The sequence below is a fragment of the Triturus cristatus genome, chromosome 8, assembly GCF_964204655.1.
Source record: "Triturus cristatus chromosome 8, aTriCri1.1, whole genome shotgun sequence".
NCBI lineage: Eukaryota > Metazoa > Chordata > Amphibia > Caudata > Salamandridae > Triturus > Triturus cristatus.
In genome coordinates, this window is record NC_140591.1 from 1,504,447,628 (window position 1) to 1,504,471,312 (window position 23,685).

The 23,685-nt window shown below is 41.2% G+C and overlaps 1 long non-coding RNA gene across 5 annotated transcripts in view; it reads left to right on the top strand.

Annotated features, from left to right (window-relative positions):
• Positions 1-13,246: 13,246 nt before the first annotated feature.
• LOC146806014 (uncharacterized) overlaps positions 13,247-23,685 on the top strand; it is a 664,408-nt gene continuing 653,969 nt past the window's right edge. For all 5 annotated transcript variants that reach the window (XR_014967970.1, XR_014967974.1, XR_014967972.1 and 2 more), the window contains exon 1: positions 13,247-13,343. This is a non-coding gene — a long non-coding RNA (uncharacterized LOC146806014). The remainder of the gene's footprint in view (positions 13,344-23,685) is intronic.

A 23,685-nucleotide genomic window follows, 5' to 3' on the forward strand; every position in this document is an offset into this window, starting at 1 on the left:
TGCACCATGGTGCAAGGGTGCCTGTGTTGCATGCAGGATTGTTTTTGTGCAGGAAGGGGCACTTTTCTGCACAAAAAACAATCCTGAGAGGTCAATTCCTCTATCTATGTCTATCACACATAGGAAAAGAAAGAGTAGGTAACAAGGAGAAATAATCTCTCCTGGAAAGGCATATCTCTTTCGCACATTCCTAGGTTTATCAATTTCTGGTAAACAGGGAAATGCATCAAAAACCATGGTGGGGCATGGTAACACCCAGGCAATGCCCATGGGATGCGTCTCTTGCACAGAGTAAGGCAACGCAGTGATTTGAGCTGTGTTGCTTCAGTCAAGATTTAGGATGCAACTCAGGGCCACGCAAGGTGACCTTATAAATCTGATAAATATTCCCCTAAGTCTCTGGTTTTATGTAATGTAGTAAAAACATGATGCTTTCGAGAGACTGTTTTTTGATTGCATTTTCATGGTTGGAAAGTTTATAAAACTATACACAGACACATGTTCTACTCATTTTAAATGCTTTATTGAGATAATAATGTTGACAATGATCATTCACCACAGTGAACAAGTTTTATTAATAGTGATAAGGGAATTTACACATGATTATTGTTATTGATCATTACAAATGATGTCTTAAACATGGTTTGTTGATCTTGACCACGCCGATAGACTTTCCATTTGCTTATGTACATATTTGTAAATTACCTCCAAAGACAGGGTCTAAACTGCGACGGTAGTCAGTCTCCACGCTCAAGACAGTTTGCTGCAATTTTACTTTATTTCATCCTCACTGCACATTTCGGCTTCTCAAAACCCTTGTTCCCATAGCAGTAGCCGCCATTGCTAATCGTTTATATAGAAAGCATGGTAGTTGTGATTACTTGTCATCACTAACCAAGAAAACATACTTTTTGAAATTATTTGCTCATTTCTTAATTTTTGTATTGACTTGTACACACGTTGCTTCTTTGCTTTTGAATAGTGCCATCTTAGTAATGCCAATACAACCATTTATTTATATTTGCTACTTGCAAAACTTTGAAAATATCACTTGTATAACAAGGTTGTATTCGGGATGCCTGTGTCCTTGTGCACTTATACAAATGAACAACATTTTTGCCCAGGTGGGCTGATAAAAGTTTTGCATCAACAATATCTGCAGTGCTTTAAAATATCAATACATTTTTCAATAGCGCAAATAATATTTCTGAAATGAGGACAAATGAATGAAATTATTAATCTAGCGATTCGGCTGTCTCGACAAACTGGCAAACAGCAGAGTAGAGATGAAAAGTAAATGAATATAATCTTTTTTGAAATATTATAATTTATATACTAGGCATTTGTAAATTACTACACAGTATTTTTTAGTGTGTGTGTAATAAATGTACTTTTCCTTTTTCTAATGAAAAAGCACTACTTGGACATTCATTTATTGGGTGTTATTATTGTGTGCCAGCAAACAGTGATTACTAACCCACACTACCTCTCCTGAGTAGGCCATGGACGGCTCTGCTTCTATACCTTGAGAAAGTCCACTGCTACAATGGGGTGCTTGTTTCCCAATAAGAGGAAATTGTGGACCTATTACTTGTGCAGGCCATACAACTGATACCTCAATTCCCTACACTCTCCAATATGTTATAACAGGTATATAGATCTCTCATAGATAGGCATTTACAGTGCAATATCACAACACCTCTTTTCCAATGGTTAAATGAAGCTACTGGTTGTGACTGCTGTAATATGACCTACACACAAAAATCATGTTATCCACCAAATTCCATCTCAATTTTTCCGATACTTCCAGGGATAAATGCATTCATGTATTAAGGCTATTTTTGGAACCTTGGAAAGGGAGGGACGTCTTTCTCATTATATAGTTTGAAAGGCCTTTAAGGAAAGAACGTATAATCTTTTTAGACTGCAGTTGGGTGAAGGCGAATTATCCCACAATCCATACACTGCCCTACCACTAATCTGTATTTTCAGATGTAGTGATGCATTCAACACCGAAATAGCCGCTCTCTGCAGCATTTTGCAGCTCGAATCTTCAATGTTTAAGTTATTCCAAATTAGTCCAGTTAGACATGACCACGGATGTATACAAGTGTTGCTGGTCTCTGTTACATGTTCAGCTGTTCCACTTATATTTGGGGGCTGACACTCATTTTTCTGTATTAGACATTTACTGAAAACAAAAGATAGGAAAACATACAAAGCGGAATGAGGGAAAAATAGAAAGCTGGAAAAACCATCATAGAGACACCGACCAGAAACGTGCATGAGTGAGATAAATGGGAGGGGAATGTCAGACAGTGGATTAAATATGCACAGGTTCGATTTAATACTATACGGCCTTGGAATTTGGCAAACCAACATTTAATTGCACCAGCCAAAGGCTTTTGAGAAGATGTTTGGGCATCTCCACTTATGCTTTCATAAATTTGGCACTGATTGATGATTACGATTTGCAAGGGGTACCCTTTCATGAGGGCATCAAATCAGAATATTTTTTTGATTGGTGCTTATGGGCTTAGTCCCCTACTGCCCATAAAGTAAATACTCAATGAAAAATTTCTATGACTTCAACCACTCATTCATAGGCTGTGTGTACAGGTTTGTTTCTAGGCTCCAATCCTATAATGCAGTGTTTTTCCAATGTGCTTGCAGATTGATTGTGTGATTTACTGTCTGTGAAATAAGGCAGCATCAGAGCATCAGATTCTGAAATGTTAAATATTTGCATCACATAGCTATAGTAGTAAGAAAAACTGGATACATGCTCCTCCACTATAACATATGAAGGATTGATGATAAGACAAAATATTGAGTTGCAAATATCGACTTCCACAAATATCGAGTCAAAAATATTGTGACAAGGAAATATCGTCATCAAGAATAACATTGTCAAGAATATCTATTTTAAGGTAACTAATATCGATTTTAAAAATATCGAGGTTATTAATAACTATTGCAATAATATTGGTTGTGTATAATATTTTTAATTATTGGTATTGATGTTTGTATATATTTAAAATGTATATGATGTCATTTTTTTTGTTTAATTATTGTTTATGTTTTTAATGTATTTGTAAAATTGTTAGTGGTTATTAAAGTAATTTGAAGTATTTATTTTTTATTTTTAGTACCATAGCAGGTTGTGGGTTTATAGAGAGGGATGCAAATTAATTATGATAAATAAATGAGTATTTTTAATTAATATGAATTATTTAATGTATAATTCATTATGTAAATAGTGTGGGTTGTGGAGTTTATAGGGGCATAGCGTGGGAAGTTAATTACATTTTAATTAATGAACAATTATTTGTTAAATAATAATTATTTAATTGATAATTAATTATGTTGATAGTGTTAATCATTTTATTCTATTTAAATTGTTTATGTGGGTTGTGGGGTTTATAGGGGTACAGGTTGGGAAGTAATTTAATTTTAATTAATTGATAAATAATTGATAATAGTTATTTAATTAATAATTATTTATTTTATTATGTAAGTATTTGTATTAATAGTGTAAATAATTAACTTTTTAACCCCTTCTCTGCTAGGCGTTTCCCCCCCTGTGCTAAGCCTTTTTTTGGCTATTTGGTGTAGTGCGCGCTTAGGCCTCTGTAACTTTTTGACCACATAAGGTATCCACACCAAATTAGCGTCCTTTTCTTCCAACATCATGGGGATTCTAAAGGTACCCAAGGTTTGTAGATTTCCCTGGAGGGGTCCCACAAATTAGCCAAAATACAGCAACATTTTGTTTTTTTGGGGAAAAATGGGAAAAACCAGCTGCAAATGAAAGCGTCTGGGTTTTTCCCTGCAAATGTTATCAAAAAAGGGTTTGTGGGGCTGAAATCACCATTTTCTTAGCTTTTAGGGAATGACAGACTTTTGTCAGAAAACCAAAAATGTTCACAGAGTTTTGGCATGGTTCTGGGACATAGCCTATTTTCGTTATTTTTTGTGCATTCAACCTCCTTCCAGTTAATGGTATAAATGGGTGTGAAAGTCTTAATGGATCCTGGAAAGCTATACATTTAAACAAAGTAGACAAAATTCTGAATTCATTTGTGTAGATCCATCAAGGTTTCCTTATAGAAACTCACAGTTAAATAAATCAAAAATTGAAAATTAGTTGGAAAAAAAGCCTTTTGTGCCAACGTTTTCACCTGTAACTTCTTCTAATTATGACAGCTTTTTGAAAGCAATATACCGTTACATCCGCTGAACCTTCCTGATTGTGGGGATATATAGGACTTGTAGGTTCACCAAGAACCCGACGAATCTAGAGTAAAAAACTGAGCAGCAATTTGCAAAGTTTTTTTATTATGTTCCGGGTATATAGCAATTATTGTGGGAAAATGTATACATGGAAAAATCGGTATGAAAGACACCTATGTATTTCTGAAACTATAGAGTTTAGAAACAGTACATATTTGCACATTTTCGAAACTGGGAATACTCATACTAGCATGAGAATTATCGGTCAATTTCAAAATGACTTCTTTTTTACACAATGTCTTCCATTTGGAAGGCAGAAATGCATCAAAAATCAATAGGTAATAACAGTTGCTTTACAAATCTGAATTACCCTAAGTCTCCTGATAAAAATGTTACCTCACTTGTGTGGGTAGGCAAAGTGCCCACAACAGGAAATGGTTTAAAACCCAACGTGAACACACCACATTTTCACAATGAAAATTTACCCTTTTTTTGCAAAGTGTCTAGCTGTAGTTATTTAACACTAGCTCTGCCGGCACCTAGGGAAACCTAGGAAACCTATATATTTTTGAAAACTAGACACGGAGGGGAATCCAGGATGGGGTGACTTGACTGCCTTCCACCAGGTTCTGTTACCCAGAATCCCTTGCAAACCTAAAAAATGTAAAAAAAAAAGCATTTTCCCCACATTTCTTTGGTGGAAAGTTCTGGAATCTACGGGGATCCACAAATTTCCACCCACCCCCCGTTGCCCAACTCTTCAGAGGAAAATGGTACCTCACTTGTGTGGTTCGGCCTGGTGCCCGCAACAGGAAACAGCGCAAAACGCAATGTGGTCACACCTCAATTTCGCAGTGAAAATGTACCCTTTTTTGGCAAAGTGCCTAGCTGTAGTTTTTGAACCCTAGCTCTGCCGGCACCTAGGGAAACCTAGCAAACCTATACATTTTTGAAAACTAGACAGGCAGGGGAATCCCGGATGGGGTGACTTGACTGCCTCCCACCAGGTTCTGTTACCCAGAATCGCTTGCAAACCTAAAAAATTGTCAAAAAAACCACATTTCTCCCACATTTCTGTGGTGGAAAGTTCTGGAATCTGCGTGGATCCACAAATTTCCACCCACCCCGCATTCCACAAAGTCTTACGAGAAAAATGGTACCTCACTTGTGATGGTCACCCTAGTGCCTGCGACAGGAAACGGCGCAAAACGCAACATGGTCACAATTCAATTTTGCAAAGAAAAATGAAAATTTTTTAGCAAAGTGCCTAGCTGTAGTTTTTGAACTCTAGCTCTGGTGGCACCTAGGGGACCTAGCAAACCTATACATTTTATTTGTAGTACCGTAGCAGGTTGTGGGTTTATAGAGAGGGATGCAATTTAATTATGATAAATAAATGAGTATTTTTAATTAATATGAATTATTTCATGTATAATTCATTATGTGAATAGTGTATTTTTTTTTTTTAAATGTCATGTGTGGGTTGTGGTGTTTATAGGGGCATAGCGTGGGAAGTAATTACATTTTAATTAATTAACAATTATTTGTGAAATAATAATTATTTAATTGATAATTAATTATGTTAATAGAGTTAATCATTTTATTCTATTTAAATTGTTTATGTGGGTTGTGGGGTTTATAGGGGTACAGGCTGGGAAGTAATTTAATTGTAATTAATTGATAAATAATTGATCATAGTTATTTAATTGATAATTATTTATTTTATTATGTAAGTATTTGTATTAATAGTGTAATAATTAACTTTTTAACCCCTTCTCTGCTAGGCGTTTCCCCCCCTGTGCTAAGCCTTTTTTTGGCTATTTGGGGAAGTGCGCGCTTTGGCCCCTGTAACTTTTTGACCACATAAGGTATCCACGCCAAATTAGCGTCCTTTTCTTCCAAAATCATGGGGATTCTAAAGGTACCCAGGGTTTGTAGATTTCCCTGGAGGGGTCACAGAAATTAGCCAAAATACAGCAACATGTTGTTTTTTGGGGGTAAAATGGTAAAAATGGGCTGCAAATGAAAGCCTCTGGGATTTTCCCTGCAAATGTTATAAAAAAGGGTTTGTGTTGCTGAAATCACCATTTTCTTAGCTTTTAGGGAATGACAGACTTTTTTCAGAAAACCAAAAATGTTCACAGAGTTTTGGCATGTTTCTGGGACATAGCCTATTTTCATTATTTTTTGTGCATTCAACCTCCTTCCAGTTAATGGTAGAAATGGGTGTGAAAGTCTTAATGGATCCTGGAAAGCTATACATTTTTAAACAGTAGACAAAATTCTGAATTCAGCAAGGGGTCATTCGTGTAGATCCATCAAGGTTTCCTTATAGAAACTAACAGTTAAATAAATCAAAGATAGAAAATTAGTTGGAAAGAAAAGCCTTTTGTGCTAACGTTTTCACCTGTAACTTCTTCTAATTATGACAGCTTTTTTAAAGCAATATACCGTTACATCCGCTGGCCTTCCTGACTGTGGGGATATATAGGACTTGTAGGTTCACCAAGAACCCGACGAATCCAGAGTCAAAAACTGAGCAGCAATTTGCAATGTTTTTTTATTATGTTCCGGAATATTGCAATTATTGTGGGAAATGTATACATGGAAAAATCGGTATGAAAGACACCTATGTAATTCTGAAATTATAGAGTTTAGAAACAGTACATATTTGCACATTTTCGAAACTGGGAATACTCATACTAGCATGAGAATTATCGGTCAATTTCAAAATGACTTCTTTTTGACACAATGTCTTCCATTTGGAAGGCGGAAATTCATCAAACACCAATAGGTAATAACAGTTGCTTTTCAAATCTGAATTACCCTAAGTCTCCTGATAAAAATGATTCCTCACTTGTGTGGGTAGGCAAAGTGCCAACGACAGGAAATGGCTTAAAACTTAACGTGAACACACCACATTTTCAGAATGAAAATTTACCCTTTTTTTGCAAAGTGTCTAGCTGTAGTTTTTTAACACTAGCTCTGCCGGCACCTAGGGAAACCTATACATTTTTGAAAACTAGACACAGAGGGGAATCCAGGATGGGGTGACTTGACTGCCTTCCACCAGGTTCTGTTACCCAGAATCCCTTGCAAACCTAAAAAATGTAAAAAAAAAAAAGCATTTTCCCCACATTTCAGTGGTGGAAAGTTCTGGAATCTGCGGGGATCCACAAATTTCCACCCACCCCTCGTTGCCCAAACTATTTAGAGGAAAATGGTACCTCACTTGTGTTGGACGGCCTAGTGCCTGCGACAGGAAACAGTGCAAAACGCAATGTGGTCACACCTCAATTTCGCAGTGAAAAATTACCCTTTTTTGGCAAAGTGCCTAGCTGCAGTTTTTTAACCCTAGCTCTGCCGGCACCTAGGGAAACCTAGCAAACCTATACATTTTTTTAAACTAGACAACCAGGGGAATTCAGGTTGGGGAGACTTGACTGCCTTCCACCAGGTTCTGTTACCCAGAATCCCTTGCAAACCTAAAAAATTGTCAAAAAAACACATTTCCCCCACATTTCTGTGGTGCAAAGTTCTGGAATCTGTGTGGATCCACAAATTTCCACCACCCCGCGTTCCCGAAAGTCTTACGAGAAAAATGGTACCTCAATTGTGAGGGTCACCCTAGTGCCTGTGACCGGAAACGGCGCAAAACGCAACATGGTCACACCTCAATTTTGCAGTGAAAAATGACCCTTTTTTGGCAAAGTGCCTAGCTGTAGTTTTTGAACCTTAGCTCTGGTGGCACCTAGGCAAACCTAGCAAACCTATACATTTTTTAAAACTAGACACCCAGGGGAATCCAGGATGGGGTGACTTGACTGCCTCCCACCAGGGTCTGTTACCCAGAATCCCTTGCAAACCTAACATTTTGTTAAAAAAACACATTTTCCTCACATTTCTGTTGTGAAAAGTTCTGGAATCTGCATGGACCCATACATTTCTACTCACCCTGCGTTCCCCAAAGTCTTCCGAGAAAAATGGTACCTCACTTGTGTGGGTCAGCCTAGTGCCTGCAACAGGAAACTTGTGAGGGTCAGCCTAGTGCCTGTGACCGGAAACGGCGCAAAACGCAACATGGTAACACCTCAATTTCGCAGTGAAAAATGATCCTTTTTTGGCAAAGTGCCTAGCTGTAGTTTTTTAACCCTAGCTCTGCCAGCACCTAGGGAATCCTACCAAACCTATACATTTTTAAAAACTAGATATCCAGCGGAATCCAGGTTGGGGTGACTTTACTGCCTCCCACCAGCTTTTGTTACCCAGAATCCATTGCAAAACTAAAAAATTGTCACAAAAAAAAACATTTTCCCCACATTTCTGTGGTGGAAAGTTCTGGAATCTGAGTGGCTCAACAAATTTCCACCCACCCCGCGTTCCCCAAAGTCTTACGAGAAAAATGGTACCTCACTTGTGTGGATCGGCCTAGTGCCCGCGACAGGAAACGGTGTAAATCGCAACATGGTCACACCTCAATTTCGCAGTTAAAAATGACCCTTTTTTAGCAAAGTACCAAGCTGTAGTTTTTGAACCCTAGCTCTGGTGACACATAGGGAAACATAACAAACCTATATATTTTTGAAAACTAGATACAAAGGGGAATCCAGCTTGGGGTGACTTGACTGCCTTCCACGAGGTTCTGTACCCAAAATCCCTTGCAAACCTAAAAAGTTGTAAAAAAAAAAACACATTTTCCTCACATTTCTGTGGTGGAAAGTTCTGGAATCAGCATGGACCCACAAGTTTCCACCCACCCCATGTTCCCCAAAGTCTTCCGAGAAAAATGGTACCTCACTTGTGTGGGTCGGCATATTGCCTGCGACAGGAAACGTCGCAAAACGCAACGTGGTAACACCTCAATTTCGCAGTGAAAAATGACCCTTTTTTGGAAAAGTGCCTAGCTGTATTTTGTTAACCCTAGCTCTGCCGGCACCTAGGGAAACCTATAAAACCTATATATTTTTGAAAACTAGATATCCAGCGGAATCCAGGTTAGGGTGACTTGACTGCCTCCCACCAGGTTCTGTTACCCAGAATCCCTTGCAAACCTAATCATTTTGAAAAAAAAAACATTTTCCCACATTTAATTGGTGGAAAGTTCTGGAATCCGCGTGGATCCATAAATTTCCACCCTCCCCACGTTCCCCAAAGTCTTCTGAGAAAAATGGTACCCCACTTGTGTGGGTCGGCCTAGTGCCCGCGACAGGAAGCGGCGCAAAATGCAACGTGGTAACACCTCAATTTCACAGTGAAAAATGACCCTTTTTTGGCAAAGTGCCTTGCTGTAGTTTTTTAACCCTAGCTCTGCCGGCACCTAGGGAAACCTACCAAACCTATACATTTTTGAAAACTAGACACCAAAGGGAATCCAGGATAGGGTGACGTGACTGCCTCCCACCAGGTTCGTTACCCAGAATCCCTTGCAAACCTAAAAAATTGTCAAAAAAACAAATTTTTCCCACATTTCTGTAGTGGAAAGTTCTGGAATCTGCGTGGATCCACAAATTTCCACACACCCCGCGTTCCCCAAAGTCTTCAGAGAAAAATGGTACCTCACTTGTGTGGGTCGGCTTAGTGCCCGTGACAGGAAACGCAAAACGCAACGTGGTCACACCTCAATTTCGCAGTGACAAATGACCCTTTTTTGGCAAAGTGCCTAGCTGTAGTATTTGAACCCTAGCTCTGCCGGGACATAGGGAAACCAAGCAAACCTATACATTTTTGAAAACTAGGCACCCAAGGGCTTCCAGGGAGGTACGGCTTGTGTGAATCCCCAACGTTTCCTTACCCAGAATTCCCTGCAAACCTCAATTTTAGCTGAAAAAACCAATTTTTTCACACATTTTTGTGTGGGAAATTGTGGCATCACCGGGCTCATACAAATTTACTACCACCCTGCATTCCCCCAGGTCTCACAATGAAAATGGTACCTCACTTGTGTTGGAGGCTCAAGTACCCGCGACAGGCAAGGGCCCAAAACGTCGTGAGGCGACATCAAAATTGCCTATCTCAAAACCACCTGGTTTTGCAAGGGGGGTCACCTGGGTTTTTAGCCCCATGCTCAGCGGGCATCTAGGGAAACCTACCAAACCCACACATTTCTGAAAACTAGACACCCGGGGGCTTCCAGGGAGGTATGGCTTGCCTGGATCCCCCAACTTTTCCTTACCTAGAATTCCCTGCAAACCTCAGTTTTAGCTGGAAAAAACCACTTGTTTCACACATTTTTGTGTGGGAAAGTGTTGTATCACCGGGCTCACACAAATTTCCTACCACTCAGCGTTCTCCCAGTTCTCCCAAAAAAAATGATGGGTCAAGTGCCCGAGACAGGCAAGGGCCCAAAACCTATTGAGGCGACATCAAAATTACCTATCACAAAACAACCTGGTTTTGCAAGGGGGGGTCCCATGCGTTTTTGGCCCCGGGCTAGGCGACCATCTAGGGAAACCTACCAAACCCACACATTTCTGAAAACTAGACACTCGGGGGAGTCCATCGAGGTATGGGTTGCGTGGGTCCCCTAAAGTTTCCTACTCAGAATCCCCTGCAAACCTCAAATTTAGCTGAAAAAAACACTTTTTCTCTAATTTCTGCATGGGAAAGTTCTAAAATCTACATGGATCCACAAATTTCCTCCCACCCAGCTTTCCCCCAGGTCTCCCAATAAAAATGATACCTCACTCGTGTGGGTGGGTCAAGTACCCGCGACAGGCAAGGGCCCAAAACCTATTGAGGCAACACCAAAATTACCTATCACAAAACAACCTGGTTTTGCAAGGGAGGTCACCTGGGTTTTTGTCCCCGGACTCGGCGGCCATCTTGGGAAATTACCAAACCCAAAAATTTCTAAAAACTAGACACCCAGGGGAGTCCAGCGAGGCTCCCCCAACGTTTTCCTACCCAGAATCCCCTGCAAGCCTCAAATTTAGCTGAAAAAATCACCTTTTCCAAACATGTTTTCGTGGGATCACAGTGCCGGCACAATTGTCCTACCACCCAGCATTCCCTTTGTTCTCCCGAGTAAAATGATACCTCACTTCTGTGGTTGGGCCAAAGTCCTGTGACTAGGAAGAGCCCAAAACATAGAGATTTAGAGTATAACACTGAGAATTCTAAGAGCTATATTTTATTTAAAATAAGTTTTTAGCCAGTTGTGCTTTGGACACCCACAAAAGTGAAGTATAATTTTACTCGGGAGAACAAGGGTAATGCTGGGTGGTAGGACATTTGTGCCAGCATGGTGATTACACGCAAAAATATGTGGAAAATATGTTTCTTTCAGCTAAATTTGAGGTTTTCAGGGGATTCTGGGTAGGAAAATGTTGGGGGAACCACGCAAGCCACACCTCATTGGACTCCCCTGGGTGCCTACTTTTCAGAAATGTGTAGGTTTGGAAGTTTCCCAAGATGGCCGCCGAGCCCGGGGCCACAAACCAAGGTGACTCCCTGTGCAAAACCAGGTTGTTTTTGTGATAGGTCATTTTGATGTCCCCTCAATAGGTTTTGGGTCCTTGCCTGTCACGGGCAGTACGCGCTACCCACACAAGTGAGGTACAATTTTTCTCGGAAGGCTTTGGGGAACGTGGTTTGGCTGGAATTTTGTAGATCCACACAGATTCCCAAACTTTTCACCACAGAAATGTGGGGAAAATGTGTTTTGTTTTGACAAATGTATAGGTTTGCAAGGGATTTAGGGTAACAGAACCTGGTGAGAGCCAGTCAAGTCACCCCATCCTGGATTCCCCTGGGTGTTTAGTTTCCAAAAATGTATAGGTTTGCTAGGTTTCCCTATGTGCCGGCTGCTCTAGGGCCCAAAATCCACAGGTAGGCATATTGCTAAAAACAAATCCATGCCTAGCAGGCTTTCTGCCACCCTGGGGGGGGAATATCGGGGGGTGGGGTTGCCCTGATAGGCCTCCAAGGGGGGCATAAACACTGTGGCTATTGTTTTGGTGAATGGGGGCATTGGTATGCCCATTCTGGGCAGCCCACACCCCATGCATAAAAGAAGCCAGCGTAATCGTTGGCATCTAGTGGGCTTTTTTCCCTCCCCGGGGGGTAGATTGAGGGCTACTGCACCCATCTTCCCCCCAGGGGGGCAGAAAGTCTGTAATTTTTGCGGGTGGGGGATGGGGGCATTGGCATGCCCTATTGCAATTAAAATTTTCCCCAAAAAATCCCCGGAGTCTACTGGGCTTTTTGGCCCCCAGGGGGCAAAAAGGCTGTCATTTTTGCTGGGGGTGGGTTGAGATAGCCCCCTGAGCACGTAGAAAGATGGGAGAGGTATCATTGGAAAGGAGAGAATCTGCTTGGGGATCGCCCCAGGAGGGCAAATATCAAATATATTTCATTTTTATTAAATTCATATTGGTATTTAATATATTTTATTTTTAATATGTTCATTTGTATATATTGAAAAATCGATATTTAATATAGCTATATTATTGTAAACAATATTTCTTTCAATATTTTTGTACTTACTTTTTTAAGTGTAGGTAGTCAATATTTTTGTAGCCAATATTTTTGTGTCAATATTTTTGTAGGGCAATGTTTTTTTAGTCGATATTTTGTCAGTGGACCATGAAGGATTGTCTCAAAATATCACTGGAAGGACGTCATCCACATTGAAACATGATCCACACTAACAGACATGCTGCACTGTGAATAATCAACAGATTCCTCAGAGAAGATTTAAATCAGAATGATAATGTTTGTAATTTATGAATGGGGGAGTAGGGTTTGTGTGTAGGAGCATGGCCATTTATTAGAATTTGAAGAGAAAATATTACTTTCCATCACTCAGGACTTTGAAGCATGTCTGGCACAGTAATCCATTATCCATATAAAAGTAGTCTGAAGGAGGAGGTGTTGTTAGCATTTCTGGTGTGCTTCCAAACAAACAATACAAAGCACTGTTGATGGAGCACACTGATCTGTCATGTGACTGCTAGGAGTGTGAGAAGCCAATTTCTGTATAATTATATAAGCTCTGCTAGTAAACAATCACTTTGAGATTGAGCTGAGTATTGCAGCAACAAGATCAACCATCTCTCTCATCATGAAACTATTTGTTGTCCTTGTTTTTATGGCGCTTACCTGCAGCCTTGGTGAGTTGTGTTACCTTCTATACATGGGGTTGATCATGAGAGACCTTTTCATAGACTTTGAAAGCAAGTTTATATTCATTTTTAGGTCTGGAAAATGGAGATCTGCAGGCTCAGTGTACATAAATATACAAAAGCAATATCAAATTTGTTCTGGGTTCTGACTGTGTACCTTTACCTAAAAATGCATCTACAGCAAACATCCTTGGTATAGTAAGCTATAAAATTAAGCTGAACAATGACAGCCCTTTACCTCCACATTAAAGCACATTCTTCTGAATTGTGCCAATCCACTAAGCTATATCTTAAGTTAAAAAAAAAAACAATCAATAAAAAATCATATTTTAATCTTTTGGGGAAAGCTACTTAAAAAGGTAAATAGCAGCTGGAAAATGAATTCTTTGAGCAAGTAAATATTTACTAATATCCAGGGTTTTACCTTGTAGGAAGGGTGACATCTATCTATATAAATCTTTGAATTCCACTTTTGCTTACTAGTCCAACAAATTGTCAGGTCTGACCCTTTCTCTAGTGCTATAGATAATGGCAGGTACATGTTCTATCACTTTGACATATGGTGTGGCAGATTTTCATGGGAAATTTGGAGGTTGGATTGAATTTGCACAGTGTGGAGACACAGATTGTTGTTACTACTGCTAGACTGCACACCACAGGCGCAGGTGAGTCTGGATTTTATTTTGTGGAGGCAACTTTACATTTTGCAGGCAGCATGTGTGACATATTGTGCATCCTTAACATTAATGTTGCAGGGAATATTAAGGAAAATGTTGGTGAAGGTAAAGAACTCATGGAGTATATATCTGGATAATGTTGTAAAAACATTACAGTTTGAGGAGATCTGGGAAAATTTTGCCTGTACTCCAAATAAAATATTGAGCAATGAAGCAGGACTAGCTGATATCGCATCATGAAGATCAGGTAAATTGCGAAGAAAAAATCATTCATGGATGGTTTTAAATTTATACAAATATGACAGAAAGCATCCATTTCTCAATCCTCCCTATACCTTAACACAAAAGGGAATAATAACAAATTTAGATTCCCTTCACGTATTTATTATATTGAACATTTGAAGGAAGGCTCTGACCACCTTTTCCCATATGTTTCTAGGCTGCTGAGTTTCTATTGTCGATAATTTATCTATGTGAATTGCTGGGAACAGAAATAAGACTCTTGTCAAGAGCAAGGCTTCTGCAGCTGAATACTCTGAGATGCATAGACACGGGGGTGAATGAGTTACTGGATCCGACCCCCAACTTACTGACAGATTTCTAATATTCTTAACAATTGCTTGTGCCAAATTCAGACAGCCTCTATCAGCATCCCTCTAATAACGAAGAGTAGGACACGCGTGGTTAAACTATGATTTGATTTTAAGAGGCACACAAACAAAATCATTTCTCCCAATTATTATCTTATGGTGTTCATTTGCAATGTTTCTAAGCAATTGTAATGATTTTAATTGATTGTATAATAAACTCTTACTTTAATTGATCCATATATTATTGAGTGTAAGAAAACAGGCCTTTTTTCAGTGTCCCCCCACTTTTTGCCCCCAGTTGGACTACTAGATGCTTGTTTTTTACTTTGACACTGCACTAGAGCCTGTTAACCAGGCCCCGGTGCCAGTGTTCTTTTCCCAGAACTGATATATGTGAATTGGCATTCTGAATTGACAAGGACTTTAACCCCCTCATAAGCCCCTAGTCTATGATAGTAGTGATACCCAGGGCAAGGGTAGTAAAGGGGTCCCCAGTGCTTGCAGTACAGTTTGAGCCAACCCAAGCGACCCAGATAAACTACTGAGAGCAGGCCTGCCATTGCTGACTGCAGTACCAGTGTAAACTGCTCCATTTCGACTTTGTGATCACCATGTGTTGCAAAGTAAATGCACTGCTTTTAATAAATGTCAGTAGCCCCTAAAGAAGTCCTCCTGAGCCCAGGAGGCAGTATACTAAGGGTATTGGCTTGTAAGTGCAAGTTTATATGTCTCTCTAATGGAATTTACCATTTAAGTACACTATAAGTAAAAGGAGGTTCATAGTAAGCCTGGGCAAAGCACTACGCTACGCTCGCATAGTTTGCGAAGTTTGCGCTACTTCGCACTACGCAAACTGCACGTAGTACAGTGCGAACACACGTAGCGTAGTGTTGCGTAGTGCTGTGGTCATTTTTTGCTTGATCGCGGTCCTCAACGTCAAGTTGGCGACCGCGAGCAAGCAAAATGACATCCCGGCGAGACTTTTTCCTTGTTCGCGATCAGCAACATCAAGTTGGCGATCGCGAGCATGGAAAATAAACCTCCCGGCGAGATTCCCAACGCGAGGAGGTCAGGTTTCTCATTGCGAGGGGTCGCGTATGCTCGCGACCGCTCGCGATGAGAAACTACCAGTTCGCGTTGAGAAAGCTGCTGCTCGAGTAAAAATCTACTCGAGCAGCAGAAAACTACAGCTCGCACTGTGCAAGATGCCATTTTCAATGATTGCACAGTGCCGGTTGCTTGTCCGCACTGTGCAATCATTGAAAACAACATCTTGCACAGTGCGAACATGTTACTACGCAGTTCGCGAAGTGCTACGCATAGCTCGCGTAGTGCGAACTTCACTTTGCGTAGCTTCGCGAAGTGCTACTTCGCGAACTACGCCCACCCTTAGTTCATAGGTGAACATGGGCTTACGCGGCATCCCTGGGGCGATTAGCTCCATATGGTACCACCTAAATATGTTGAGTTTGGTATCTAACACTGTGCCTTCTCACTCCTGACACAAATCTCATGCCAGGAGCAATGTGGCATGTAGGCAGGTGGCTACTTTAGATGTGGTCCACCTGTTAGCCTCAGCTTTCCAACACTCTGGCTGCAGCCCGCGCTTACTCCCACCAAGACAGGATTGTGACCTCCTGCCAAGCAGTGTGAACACCTCCAGGAGTCAGGAAGAAAAGCATGGGCAGTAAGGAGGTCACACCTCCCCCCTCCCAGTCAGGCTAGTGAAGTGGGTGGCACATCAAGGCAGTGATCTCCAAATGCTGCACTGCCTCTGATATACATCTAGGCTGTCCCCCAGAGAAGTAAACAGCCCACCATTGCCTCAGGCATACCTTCTCCAGGAGATGTGGGACATCAACTATGCAGGAGGTCTACACTCCCAGAAGGTTAGCTACACCTCCAGGGTGGGTTTCCTAGTCTGTAGAGCACAGAAAGACTGCCATTTTTAAAAGTGGTAGAAATAGTGGCCTGTGGGTAAAAAAAGTGATATAGAACCCCAGATGGCGTCACCTCAAGGGCATATTAGCTGCAGGGACTAGCAGCCCATGGGTTACTTGCTCCCACTCCCATAACTCTCCTAAATCTAAGATTTAAGGGACACAACTGAGACCAGACCCTCAGTTCTTATCCAACTTGAATCAAAGAGGAGACCTGAGAAGACCACAACAGGATTATGCACACACCAACAGAGGGAGACTCTGTACCTATTACAACACTCTTGGAACTTCTCTAACGAGGCTCGTCCTAGCCTAAAGGTTGGCTCCTGAAGATAAAGGGACCCCTGTTAGTGCCAGAAGCAACAAAAGACTCCCTAGGATTAGTGGGACTAGTCCCCTGCACACTGCAGGCAAATCAATGTTCAGAATCCAAAGGATCGTTGGCCATCGGGCCCTCCAAAGGATCACTCCAAACCAGATGGTCTAATGCATTCTGGTAACTGTAGTCTTGCCTTCCATAAAATTTCAGGCTTCTATCGTGTTCCCCCAGACCTCTGGATATCGAAAAAGCTCCTTGCTGAACTTACCACTCCCAAGGCTTATTGGTCGCAAGTCTGACAACTGACACCTTCCCTCGATGTTACAGCTAGAGGACACTCTGTAAGACTTTCATCTGACATCAGCAGCGATGTACTTGTTGACATTTTTCACCCAGTTCTCCCACAGAACCGTGTAAGTGGTAAAAGGAGCTCCCCCGTGGCTCCCATTCATAACCAGGGACAGCTAGGACATCTCTTCACCCGGGCTCCATTGGCCAGGTAAAAGTGTACTGACTGTGTCCTGGTCCTGGGATCTGCATCACCTTTACCCTGCAAGGGTTCCACGCAACCAGACCTGCAAGTGACCGTATGTCACTAGTGGTTTTTACCTGTGAGGGCATTTGAATATTTTTACTGTATTATTTTGCACTGATTGTAAACTGCTTCTAAAAGTCCTAACTACAGTTATATATAGCTGATCAAATTTGCTTTTGTGTCTAAATTAAGAAAAAATATGCTTTATTTTTTTAAATTGGTGTCATATTTCTTTTTAGTCATGTCAATTACTTATCGTCTATGTTGGTATCCTGCAGTGCTTAAACATCCTCCTCTTGTAAAGCCTGCCTGCTCTTTACCACACCAACAGACTGAGCTAAAGATGTATTACTGTGAATACGGGGACCATCTTTGGGGTTTGTGATAGTATTGCAGGGTGAAACCTAACCAGCATCACCCCATAATATTCCAACTTCCTACATTGGTGTTACTGCAGTGGGATCCTGAACTTGCATTTTGCAGTTCCACTTGTTCATAAGTGAGTTTTGCACGAGAAATCCACAAAACTGACTCTAGACTCTAAAATTCATTTTTCAGAATGTTTTCTGATTTTTTAACATTGGAATTCTAAGGCCCTGTGCCGACCCCAATTCCAATAAGTAAATTTAAAAAGCTTAGGTGTGTTAGGCAAAGGTTTCAAAGTGTTTCAAAATGTTTTAAAGGTCCCAACTTCCAAGTAAAAAGTTAGTCACAAAGGGAGCTGGTCAGGATCTTGACTTTTCAGTCATCCCAGCCCTGAGGATCAGTGATCTGAGGGCTCTGTGCAAAACATGGAGCATTAGCCATAGGGTTACAGCAAAAAATGAGCAACTTGAAAACCCCCTAAGCTCCTATCAGCAATAAAGATTAGAGAGGGAGGGCCGTCCTCAGACCCAGAAGAGGATGATAAGGATGCCCTAGACTATATTAAGGATGATAGAGAAGAAGGTGAGGAACAGAGCTCTCCACCCTTTCCCAGACCTCTTTCACCAGTGAAAAGTGACAGGAGTCTCTCTAGGAGGCCCCCCACATTGGTATAGTGGCAGGAACCCTTGAAGACCCAAGTATTGTTTTTAAATGACACGGTGCACCAAACCACTCGTTTTGGCCTGGCTACATCCAAAAATTTAAATATTCCATCCATTCCTTCATTGGCTGAGTATGATAATTGGCATGAACACACCAATCATACGATCGATGTCCTGCAAGCCCTGTTTTGAAATGGCACATTAAATATCTCTGATGTTGACTCCTCAGGATGGTTGTTGTGGCAAACCAGCTCTAATGCTTGTCAACTGCTTTTTCAAAATGCAACAAAAGGTTTCACTCAAACTAGACTTGATCCACGTTTCCCACATTCTCATTTGGTCACCACATATTCAGTGGGGAAATTGTGTCAGCAATGGTAGGAACACTCCACACTGTTGTCAGTGAAATAACCCCTGTCTCTCTTGTCAAGCGATATCAATTTGGCTGGTTTTATCTTGGGTCCTGAATCCCCACGATCAAAAGGGTTTATCAATGCGGCTTATAATGAACTATGGAAACATTCGCAGATAGAGGCAGCGTTCCGTCTGCGCCAAATTGACTAAGCAAATTTTGAAAAATTTCTTGCAGTTGTCGACAATAGCATAAATACATTCTCTTCCCGCATTTACACATTAGATAACATTGTTTCATCTGTTATTGATATTGCTCAAAGTGATGTATCTGTGTGCTATACCATGGTCAGAATCAATTGTGATCTGTTTTGCAATTTGCATGGACTTTGCAAATTTTCAAAATGGAAAAAGTACCATGGGATTATTTGAACGCTTCAGCACTATTTATGCCATTCAACTTAACCCCTTCGACGCGCATGACGGAACGATTCCGTCATGCACGTCGGTTGCGCTGTGCGCATGACGGAACCGTTCCGTCATGGCCCCGCCCGCGCACGGAATCTTCAGCGTGGCGCGGAAATCCGCGCCGCGCTGAAGAGGTTAACTGATAAGCAAAGGTTCATGTCAATGAAAGACGCTACGTACACGCTATTACACATTGAACAAGTAGAACATTTACCATTTTCTGCGGTAGAGACTGATTCTGCTGTATGGTTAATTCAAGGCGTTATTTGTCTGCCATTCTTGCTATTTCAGTTTAAATCTTGCATGAAACATTTCCCTATAGGCCACTTTGAACGCCTAGGGAGTCCAATTGTTCATGAATTGTGGTCCTTGCCTTTTGCCTACAGATGTCAACGGAAGGATAAGGACGTATTCCTCAAAGGAAGTCCGCTTCTAATCTGGCTTGTTTTTTTAAAGGTATACCTGTCCCAGCAATAATTCCCTCACTCACATTGCTTTCGAATGGCATTTACCTTATTTTAAATAACCTCGACTGCTGTGGCTTACGGGCAGGCATCCCGTATGTAGTAACAGTTTCACAGTGTGTTTCTTTCTGTAGCAATGTGCTTTTTCCACCCCAGCATGGAATTGTAGATAGGTCTCTTTGGCCTTCCATTCCGACTTTGAAAACAGATTTCAATAAACTTAGAATACTCAAAGCACTATTGTTTCAACAGGAAGTGGCTCTCACTTCAGCTCGAGAGACCTTCGAAATGCAGGTGGCGAGAATGTCTAGTGAGATTCAGTCACTCCAGAATACGAATCTCCCACTCCATTTTGGCAAACTGATACATCAAATATTTAATGCGTCTGACACAGAAGGCCTTGCTAATTTTTTTTAACTTGTGGGATCCGGCTGTGTAACCCCTTTTCAGACAGTTTTTGGAGTAATACTAGCCTTTATCCATTCTATTTTTTCCAGCGCATTCGGAGGGTTACCCCTAATACTAGCGCTGGCAGCTGATGTGCTGATACTTCTGCTCCTATGACGCAATGGCTGCCCATCTTGTGGTACTGCACATACCCAGCCAATTGCAACTGTACCGTGACCAGGTGCAACAACGTTTTGGATGATTGCCATTAGCGACGCTTGGCATAAGTTGTGGACTAACTTTTTGCTTTGCCTACTTCACTTGCGTGCAACCTGTGTTCTACTGCCAGCAGTGCCCTTTCTATTGTGCCTTGGATTTATGCCTCTCCAATACATTATACGCTGACCTGGATTTTGATCTATTGGTGGGTCCATTATTGGCCCATGACCAGGGACTTTATCGACATCGCTAAGTTAGCATGAGCTCTGCTGCCATGAAGCTGTTTTTGCGCATGTTACTACATGACATTATTTTGCAAGACTCTGTTTATGCCTTTCACATAAGAACCAACTGCTTTATGCATTCACTGCCTTTTCCTGGAGTTTAGTCCGAACACTGTGAGCAAGGTCGATAAACACTGCCCCTTAATATTCTGTTCTGGTTAGTCCCTAGCACCTAGACAAAACATGCTAACACAGCTGTGGCTGCTGGGAACTTGTGCTTTGATATTATGGGCATGCATGTTTGGTTAACACACACTTGGAGATGGACCTTTCCAGGGAGAAGAGCCATGCATTTCCCATGATATAGATATACCATCTAGGCACTAAGGTGTGGGGTCTGCTGACAAAGCTTCAGAGATCTTCTATTATATAACAATACTGCTTCTTTCCACGGTGGGGGTGGTTAGGTCTTATAGTCCCTTATCCACTGTCTTTATAAGATGACATCTCCCTTTATATTGCAACAATGCTAACTGTTTTTGGTTTATGCGTTCTGCTGCTGGTAGTGGCTTGTATACTGCGAGGATTCTGTGGTTGACTGTGTCAAACGCCGCTGACAAGTCTAACAGTATCAAGACTGCTGACTTTACCTCGTCAGTTCACTGCCTTAACTCTTCTGTTGCTATATTTAGCGCAGACTCCATGCCATGGGATGGTCGAAAACCTTCTGTTGTGGTTCAAGTAGGTGATTTGATTCTAAAACAATTGCCAGTATTTTCTTATTGTGCCTTTCTACAATCTTAACCAGGTAAGAGAGCTGCGAGAAAGGTAAAAGGTTACTAGGATCTTGTGTGTTAGCTTGGGGTTTCCTCATTACATTGGGCAATATTAAATCTTCTACTCACATGAATACCTCTTGAGAAATATTTCTGTAAAATGCTTCCTCGACCATGCTAATGAGCAGTTCCTGAGACAAATTAATCTATATTCGCTCAAATATACTGAACATATCCTTCATAGATTTTAAGTACGAAAACTTTTTTACTAATGGTCTGCAGAACCAATCTCAACATTTTGAAATAGGTTCTAAGGCAAACTCAATGCCTGAAATATTTGTGTCCCTTTCTGTACTTTGAGGAGTATATAGAAATATGGTATACTATACATGGTTGTTTTTTAGCAGAAAGCGATAGCAACTCCTCCAAACTAGACTGGAGCGGGAAAGACCACCCGAGACCCAGAACAAAAGGGAGGGTTTATAAGAGAGGAACTCATCAGTATCGGCCAACTATTCACAAATCGGAATTACAAGTTCATGTGGTATTGTGCAAGCTTTAGGCTTGGAATGTTATGAGGTCACTGGAGCTACGTGTTCTATCTGTCAGTTGCTCCAGTACCCCTTTCATTGATGGATGTACTCTCACTTTATTAAACCACCACCGACTCCATTAAACCTGAATGGTGTCATATTTACATAACTTGCGACGATTTGGAATTTGACTGTCCGGGAGATCTTCATTGGATTTTCATCTATCCATCACGCAGACAATTAATCAGAATAAGGGTCTGAAGGGGCCAGAGAGCAGTCCACAACATTCAGAAGTGCCAACTGTCGTTTTCACTTGTAAGTGAACACACAAGGAGAGGTCTCTTTTCTTGCTATTTTCTGTCTGAGTTATTCAACTGAAAACGGTTTTGCACGATCTTTTGTCGCACTGGTTGCCTAGAAACCATTCAAACCTGCTGTTTTTCTTGAATTACAAAACTTTACACAGATTGTCCATCGAGGATTTCTTGAAGAAAATGGAAAAGCTTACAATAACTTTAATTACTACATGATTTGATCGTCGCAACTGTTGCTCGGCTACCACTTCTTTGAAAAATGAATTACTTTGCGCTGTCTGTTCGCTAGCTGTTTTTGGCTCTACAATGCACAGTGGTTCCTAGCTCGAGTGTAGTTAAGCTCTCGCCACAACAAAGGACACAGCTTCCAGCTTGAGCGCAGTGAAGCTTAAGGCTCAAAAAAGGCTGATATATCTTCCGTGAACTCACGATGCATCAAACTTTAAGTTCAAGCGTACCATACATTGCGAGCAATATCTGCATCCTGCTGAGTACCCCGGAGTTTCTGTTCCTCATCCGCTTCCACTCTTTCTTTATTTCATGATAGAGTACCATTTCACTACACTGCTTTATTGTTGAATTATACCTGTGCAAATCTATACGTCAGCGATTTGCACGCTTGCTTTCAAGATACATCCTGGTTACCTGAATACATTGTGCAGGTTTATCAGCAATTTGCTCACTTTGAACAAATCCATATATATCTTGCTATTCTAGATACTTTGTGCAAGTTATCAGCGATTTGCACGCTTTGAGCAGATCCATATTTCAGTGGTTTGCACGCTTTACAACACTCTATGAACAATGGAGATTAACCAAGGATTATCGTTCAGCGACGACCTTGTCTCAGAAATACTGAGAATGCCCTCTCTGCTAAACACAGATGGGGGAGCCTCTTCCAGCAACTAAGGTGGCGACTGGAATACCATAACAACAATGAAGAGACAACTTATGAAAATTATAATGCATGGAGCTATTAGTACCTTCGGGCTACTATACCTCCCAACGGCCTCATTGTCTCCAATACACCGAGAATATTTCTGGAGGATAAACAATGTAAAGAGGAATGGTCCCAGGTTGCTTGAAAGTGCACCAGGGACCTCTGGGTGCTAATCATAAAAACAGCGAAACGCTTAGCAGACAACCTCATAATGAAAATCAAAATAGCAGAAGGAGCATTAAAAGATAGTACCACCATCGCAGCCGTCAAATCCAAACTGGCCAAAATCAACATCGAAATTGCAGACAACAAAGATTTCCCGATGAGACGAAAGTTCGCAAAACTACAAAAGGATATTTCATGATTCAGCAAGAAGAAGATCTACCCCTACCTGAAGGATGACTACACTCCAGGAACGGAAGACAACTCCTCAGATGACGATGATGCCCAACGTAGAAGGAACTTCTCCTCTAGCAGTAACTCCAGTACTGACAGCCGAGGTAGCCAATGATCCCATCCGCATACCCAAACTAATATGGCATATTGATACGGCCCTCCACCCTAC